Below are 6,329 nucleotides of genomic sequence, written 5' to 3'. Positions count from 1 at the left end.
AGACACTATCTGTCCACCGTCAGGCTGCTCGGAGACGCGTTCCGATCAAACTATCACTGGTGTCACGTCTGCACAGCTGTTTTATACGTGAGCTGTGGGGTGCGTGCCGGAGTGTCTTAAAGAAATATCCACACGGCACGACCATGGGGGGGGTCGTACCCCGTATATATGGAATATGTAACGGTGTGGAGAGATAGTCTCGATATGCTAGAGAACCAAGGTTACACCGTAACCGTACGATCTCAGACCTGCACAACTTCTGTTTTAAACACTGAATGTACTCAGCTACATGAAGAGCACATGATGTTTTCTCTGACACAATTAAATAAATCCTGATTAAAGTCAAAGGTTGTCACTTGTATTTTGAACTAAAAACTTGTGATCTGGAATTCTTTCACTGTTTTTTGTCAATAGTGTGTTATTTATCATAAAGTAATTCAGTGTCATTCATACCAGAGTAACCCGAGAGCACAACATATATTTAACTTTCTACAGGACTTAAAGATATGATATGTTATGTAAAAGTCCAGACCCTCTGAGGATTATCTGAGTACTTCTAACATTACACAAAGCAAAGGTCTCCATCACAGTGTTCATGAAATGCTGGGTTTTTCCCTCTTGTGAGGGAGCTGCTGGTGAAGATCATGAGCCCTGCTTGATCCCTGTGATGAGTTTCAGTTTTCCTGGTGTTTCTGAAATGATGCTGTGGGTCAACAGAACATCTGGCACAGGACAGCTGTAATGAAATAAAGAGAAGAAGCTTTGAAAAAAATCTTGTAAATGACCTATATGTGAGAAGCAGATTTTGCATTTACTTTTTTTTTTTGCCAATCAAGATAACTAAAAGTATAATTTTCACCATACAATTACTAACCTTGTCATCTCCTGCACTGTCTGTTTGGGCTCTGGGCTTGTCCTTCCCAGCGCTCATGAGACTGCTTTTGCGGCACTGTGGTATGAGGTGCTAACCTGCAGTGTTGGGAAGGTTACTTTTAAAATGTATTCCACTACACATTGCAGAAGTAACGTATTCTGAATACTTTACAACTACATGAATGTACTATTGTTGTGTGATTTATTACTATTACTGAAAGCTTCTCGCCATACCAATACCAATTCGATTTTTAAATCTTAATATAAAATGAGTAACAGTAGGGTGGACATTAGGTAAGGCTGCACTTTTTGCAGCGATCTTGTGTAGAAAACTATTAGGCGCGTATATAAAACAGGTCCGCGGCTCCAAACCGTAGTAAAGGGTACTCTGGCTAGTACGTCGGGTTCCGTGTTGGGCTCGTAGCTGAAAACTAGCTTTACTTTGTTGTCTGGGTCAACTTTGCTAGCGAGAGACAGAGAGAGCTGCTCCAACGGAACTTATTGTTTCAGAGGAAAACACGAACACAGTGTACAGTCGAGTCTTAATAGCTTACTTACAACTGGGCTCGTCAGGCACTCTTTTTGGCTGTAGTGGTTATTATTATATTTACATGCTTCCAGCTCCCGGTTTTGGTCAAAGACAGCTCGTACTTTTCGACTCTCCTTTTTCTCCCTCCCTCGCTCACAGACAACCTTCCTTTCATATCAAAAATCCTTGAAAGAGTAGTTGTCAAACAGCTAACAGATCATCTGCAGAGGAATGGCTTATCTGAAGAGTTTCAGTCAGGTTTCAGAGCTCATCACAGCACAGAAACAGCTTTAGTGACGGTTACAAATGATCTTCTTATGGCCTCTGACAGTGGACTCATCTCTGTGCTTGTCCTGCTAGACCTTAGTGCTGCGTTTGATACTGTTGATCATAATATCCTATTAGAGCGATTAGAACATGCTGTAGGTAGGTATTACAGGTACTGTGCTGCAGTGGTTTGTATCATATCTGTCTAATAGACTCCAATTTGTTCAAGTAAATGGAGAGTCCTCTTCACACACTAAGGTCAATTATGGTGTTCCACAGGGTTCAGTGCTAGGACCAATTCTATTTAAATTATACATGCTTCCCCTAGGCAGCATCATTAGAAGACATAGCATAAATTTTCACTGCTATGCAGATGACACGCAGCTCTATCTATCCATGAAGCCAGGTAACACACACCAATTAGTTAAACTGCATGAATGTCTTAAAGACATAAAGACCTGGATGGCCGCTAACTTTCTGCTTCTTCATTCAGATAAAACTGAGGTTATTGTACTTGGCCCTGAAAATCTTAGAAATATGGTATCTAACCAGATTCTTACTCTGGATGGCATTACCTTGGCCTCCAGTAATGCTGTGAGGAACCTTGGAGTCATTTTTGACCAGGGCATGTCCTTCAACGCACATATTAAACAAATATGTAAGACTGCTTTCTTCCATTTGCGCAACATCTCTAAAATTAGAAATGTCCTGTCTCAGACTGACGCTGAAAAACTAGTTCATGCATTTATTACTTCCAGGCTGGACTACTGTAATTCTTTATTATCAGGATGTCCTCAAAACTCGCTGAAAAGCCTTCAGCTGATCCAAAATGCTGCAGCAAGGGTACTGACAGGGACTAGAAAGAGAGCATATTTCTCCTGTTTTGGCTTCCCTTCATTGGCTTCCTGTTAAATCCAGAATTGAATTCAAAATCCTGCTCCTCACATACAAGGTCTTAAATAATCAGGCCCCATCTTATCTTAATGACCTTGTAGTGCCATATCACCCTATTAGAGCACTTCGCTCTCGCTCTGCAGGCCTACTTGCTGTCCCTAGAGTATTTAAAAGTAGAATGGGAGGGAGAGCCTTCAGTTTTCAGGCCCCTCTTCTGTGGAACCAGCTTCCAGTTTGGATTCGGGAGACAGACACTATCTCTACTTTCAAGATTAGGCTTAAAACTTTCCTTTTTGCTAAAGCATATAGTTAGGGCTGGACCAGGTGACCCTGAATCCTCCCTTAGTTATGCTGCAATAGACGTAGGCTGCCGGTGATTCCCATGATGCATTGAGTTTTTCCTTTCCAGTCACCTTTCTCACTCACTATGTGTTAATAGACCTCTCTGCATCGAATCACATCTGTTATTAATCTCTGTCTCTCTTCCACAGCATGTCTTTCATCTTGTTTTCCTTCTTTCACCCCAACCGGTCGCAGCAGATGGCCGCCCCTCCCTGAGCCTGGTTCTGCCGGAGGTTTCTTCCTGTTAAAAGGGAGTTTTTCCTTCCCACTGTCGCCAAAGTGCTTGCTCATAGGGGGTCATATGATTGTTGGGTTTTTCTCTGTATTTATTATTGTGCTATCTACTGTACAATATAAAGCGCCTTGAGGCGACTTTTGTTGTGATTTGGCGCTATATAAATAAAATTGAATTGAATAACAGGTATGGCAGTCCAGTCTGCCTGCAGCACGGACTACACTGCCCATGAGGCTACATTATTTAGGGCATTGCCTGTAACACTCTGCCCATTGCCTTCATATTAAATAATATTTGTATAATAATTTTAAAAAATATTTCTTCACTCACGGGCCGTAAGTAGGGGTGACATGGGCCGTGAGATAGAGAGACAGGCATTAGCGCTTCTTAATGCGTGTTTTGTTTGGGTTTCCACCGACGTGGAATTACCAAAATTAGAGAGACCATAGCCTAACATATGAAACAGGAAGATACCGCCATGGAATCCATTTATTTCAACAACGTAACTGTATTCTGAATATCACCTATTAAACGGTAACTGTAACAGATACATTTACTCATATTTTGTATTTTAAATATGTTTTTTTTTTTATTATAACCTTTATTTAACCAGGAAAAATAATCCCATTGAGATTAAGAACCTCTTTTTCAAGGGAGTCCTGGCCAAGAGGCGACAACACGTTAAAAATTACAAAGTTACATACATATTGTAAAATAACAATTACATTTTAAACAACAATTTTCTCTGGCTCTCTCAATCTAGACTTAAAAGCATTTAATGAAATAAGATCTGCTATCTTCCAATCTTTTTGCATCTTGTTCCATGTGGATGGGGCAGCATAACTAAAAGCCCTCTTTCCCAGTTCAGTTCTGGCAAATGGAACATTAAGCAACAAAAGATCGCTTGAAATGTAATGTATTACGTTACTCCCCAACACTGCCTGTTGATGAGATCCTGAGATCCGCTCCTAAAACACCGGCCTCCAACTCCTAAAGAGACACGGGTATCCCTAAATTTAGGAAATATTAGCTTCAGGCTAGCTTGCTACGACGAATAGGCTAATACCAGCATTTTACCACAAATTCACCAGATGTAGCTAAAAAAACTAAACTAATGTCCAGCCCAGTGGGACAGCAAGGAAGATGACAAATAATCAGTGTTGGTCAAGTTACTTGAAAAAAGTAATCAGTTACTAATTACTGATTACTTCCCCCAAAAAGTAATCCCGTTACTTTACTGATTACTTATTTTCAAAAGTAATCAATTACTTAGTTATTTAGTTACTTAGTTACTTTTTAAAAACACGATTTACAACCTGAATAGGTGATAAAGCGATAGATCTTTCAGCCCAATTCTACTTTTTCTGCATAATTCATCATACAAAATGTAATCAAATGGAAAAGTCTCTTTTTAAAACTTGTTTTATTAGTTTTAATCTTTTAACTTTATGCATCAAGCAAAAATTAAATTATATGCAACATTCTCTGACTGGAAGAAATTTGTTTAACATTTAAACCTATTTTCTGCACATTCCAGCACATAAACTAAAATATTTTTTTGTGTTTACACTCACTCTTTCAAATAGATGCAAGTAAAACACAGCTGAAAATAAATAAAATCAAAGACTAGCGGTCCTGTTGCTCTATTTTCACCTGTAAAGCAGGACTGGGGTAGGCGGAGGAGGTTTACCCTGGTGCAGGTGTGCCGCAGCGGTCAGTGGAAGAATCCGCGAGTATCTCTGTGAATTTCACATTACGTCGTAGTACACTCGGTGCTTGCTTGGAAGTTTAGGGGTTTTTTCGCTGTAAAAAGAAGTTTTCTTCCCACGCACAACGGACACTAATGTTTTTGTCACTTTTTATGGAATCAAACTCAAAATAAGGTCAGTACTTCCACGCTTTAAACGCTGCATGCTACACTCTGTCCCGCACTCGATATATTATGATCTGCAGACAGCTGTTGTCACAAACGTCGCACTCGCTTACGTCACTGTCATGAGACGTTCTCGCAAAAAATCACGGTTTTAGTAACGCAGTAACGCAGCGTTCCTACGTGAAAGTAACGGTAATCTAATTACCGTTTTTGCAATAGTAATCCCTTACATTACTCGTTACTTGAAAAAAGTAATCAGATTACAGTAACGCGTTACGCGTTACTGCCCATCTCTGCAAATAATGATGACTTATTTTTTGATGACTTACCTGCAGTTTAGAGGGTCAAGTTGAAATTGAAGCAGCCATTGAAAGACGGGAAGAGAGAAAGATGGCAGCTTGGTCAGCACTAGTGGCCTCTATAATGTATGCCAGCGTGCGCCAGACGCCAAAACAGTGCCAGCAGATTGAAACTGAAAAATGGATTGAAGCTGAAATAAAAATGGATTGAAACTGAAAAAAAAAAAATGTAAGTGAAAACAAAAAATTTACAGTTTCAATTAATTGTTTTTCACTATCAATTTTTTTTTCAGTTTCAATGCAAGATTTTTCAGTACATTTATTTCAGTTACAATATTTTTTTTCAGTTTCAATATTTTTTTCGGTTTCATTTCAAGGGGGCATCGTTCTGATCCCATAGGTAAGCTTATGTAAGATATCAAGATGTATAAAAAAGTTTCTTGGAGCAGTATTCCAAATCTACAGAGCCCCGTAAGGGACAGGGACATTAAGATGAACTTTTGCGAGATCTCGCAAAACTTTTGCGAGATCTCGCAAAACAAACTCGGGATCTCGCAAAAGTTTTGCGAGATCTCGCAAAAGTTTTAGCCGCATTCAGAGGCCGCCAGCTCAAAGCCGACCGGGAGGTCGAGGCATGATGTGCCAGGAGAGCGGTGTTCCCCCTGGCTATAGTAGGTCTTGATCTCCCGTTAGCTTCCAGATGGTGGGTGTCAGACGTCTCCGAAAACGTCGGAGCACTTTTGCAAATATGTGATGTCTTGTAAACCGAGCAGATATTTGACGTCTACACAGCTACATTCACGGCTCAAAATATCTTAAAAGTTTATTTTGTGACCAAGAAACAGTAATATTCCAACTAAGTAGCTGCCGCCATTGTTGGAATTCAACTTTTGCGAGATCCCGAGTTACCTTTGCGAGATCTCGCAAAAGTTTTGCGAGATCCCGAGTTTGTTTTGCGAGATCTCGCAAAAGTTCATCTTAATTTTTTTTTTCTCCCATGTCCCTTGCGGGGTTCCG

General features: G+C 40.1%; 1 long non-coding RNA gene across 1 annotated transcript; it reads right to left on the bottom strand.

Annotated features, from left to right (window-relative positions):
* Positions 1-231: 231 nt before the first annotated feature.
* On the bottom strand, positions 232-5,425 carry LOC112847210 (uncharacterized). The gene is made up of 3 exons (XR_003220633.1): positions 5,343-5,425; positions 875-969; positions 232-736 (listed from the first exon to the last, which is right to left on the bottom strand). It is a non-coding gene; the product is annotated as an uncharacterized LOC112847210 (long non-coding RNA).
* Positions 5,426-6,329: the final 904 nt, after the last annotated feature.

This window comes from Oreochromis niloticus, linkage group LG6 (genome assembly GCF_001858045.2).
Source record: "Oreochromis niloticus isolate F11D_XX linkage group LG6, O_niloticus_UMD_NMBU, whole genome shotgun sequence".
Lineage (NCBI taxonomy): Eukaryota > Metazoa > Chordata > Actinopteri > Cichliformes > Cichlidae > Oreochromis > Oreochromis niloticus.
The sequence above is the reverse complement of the archived record's forward strand: the minus strand, read 5'-3'. Positions and strand labels throughout refer to the sequence as shown.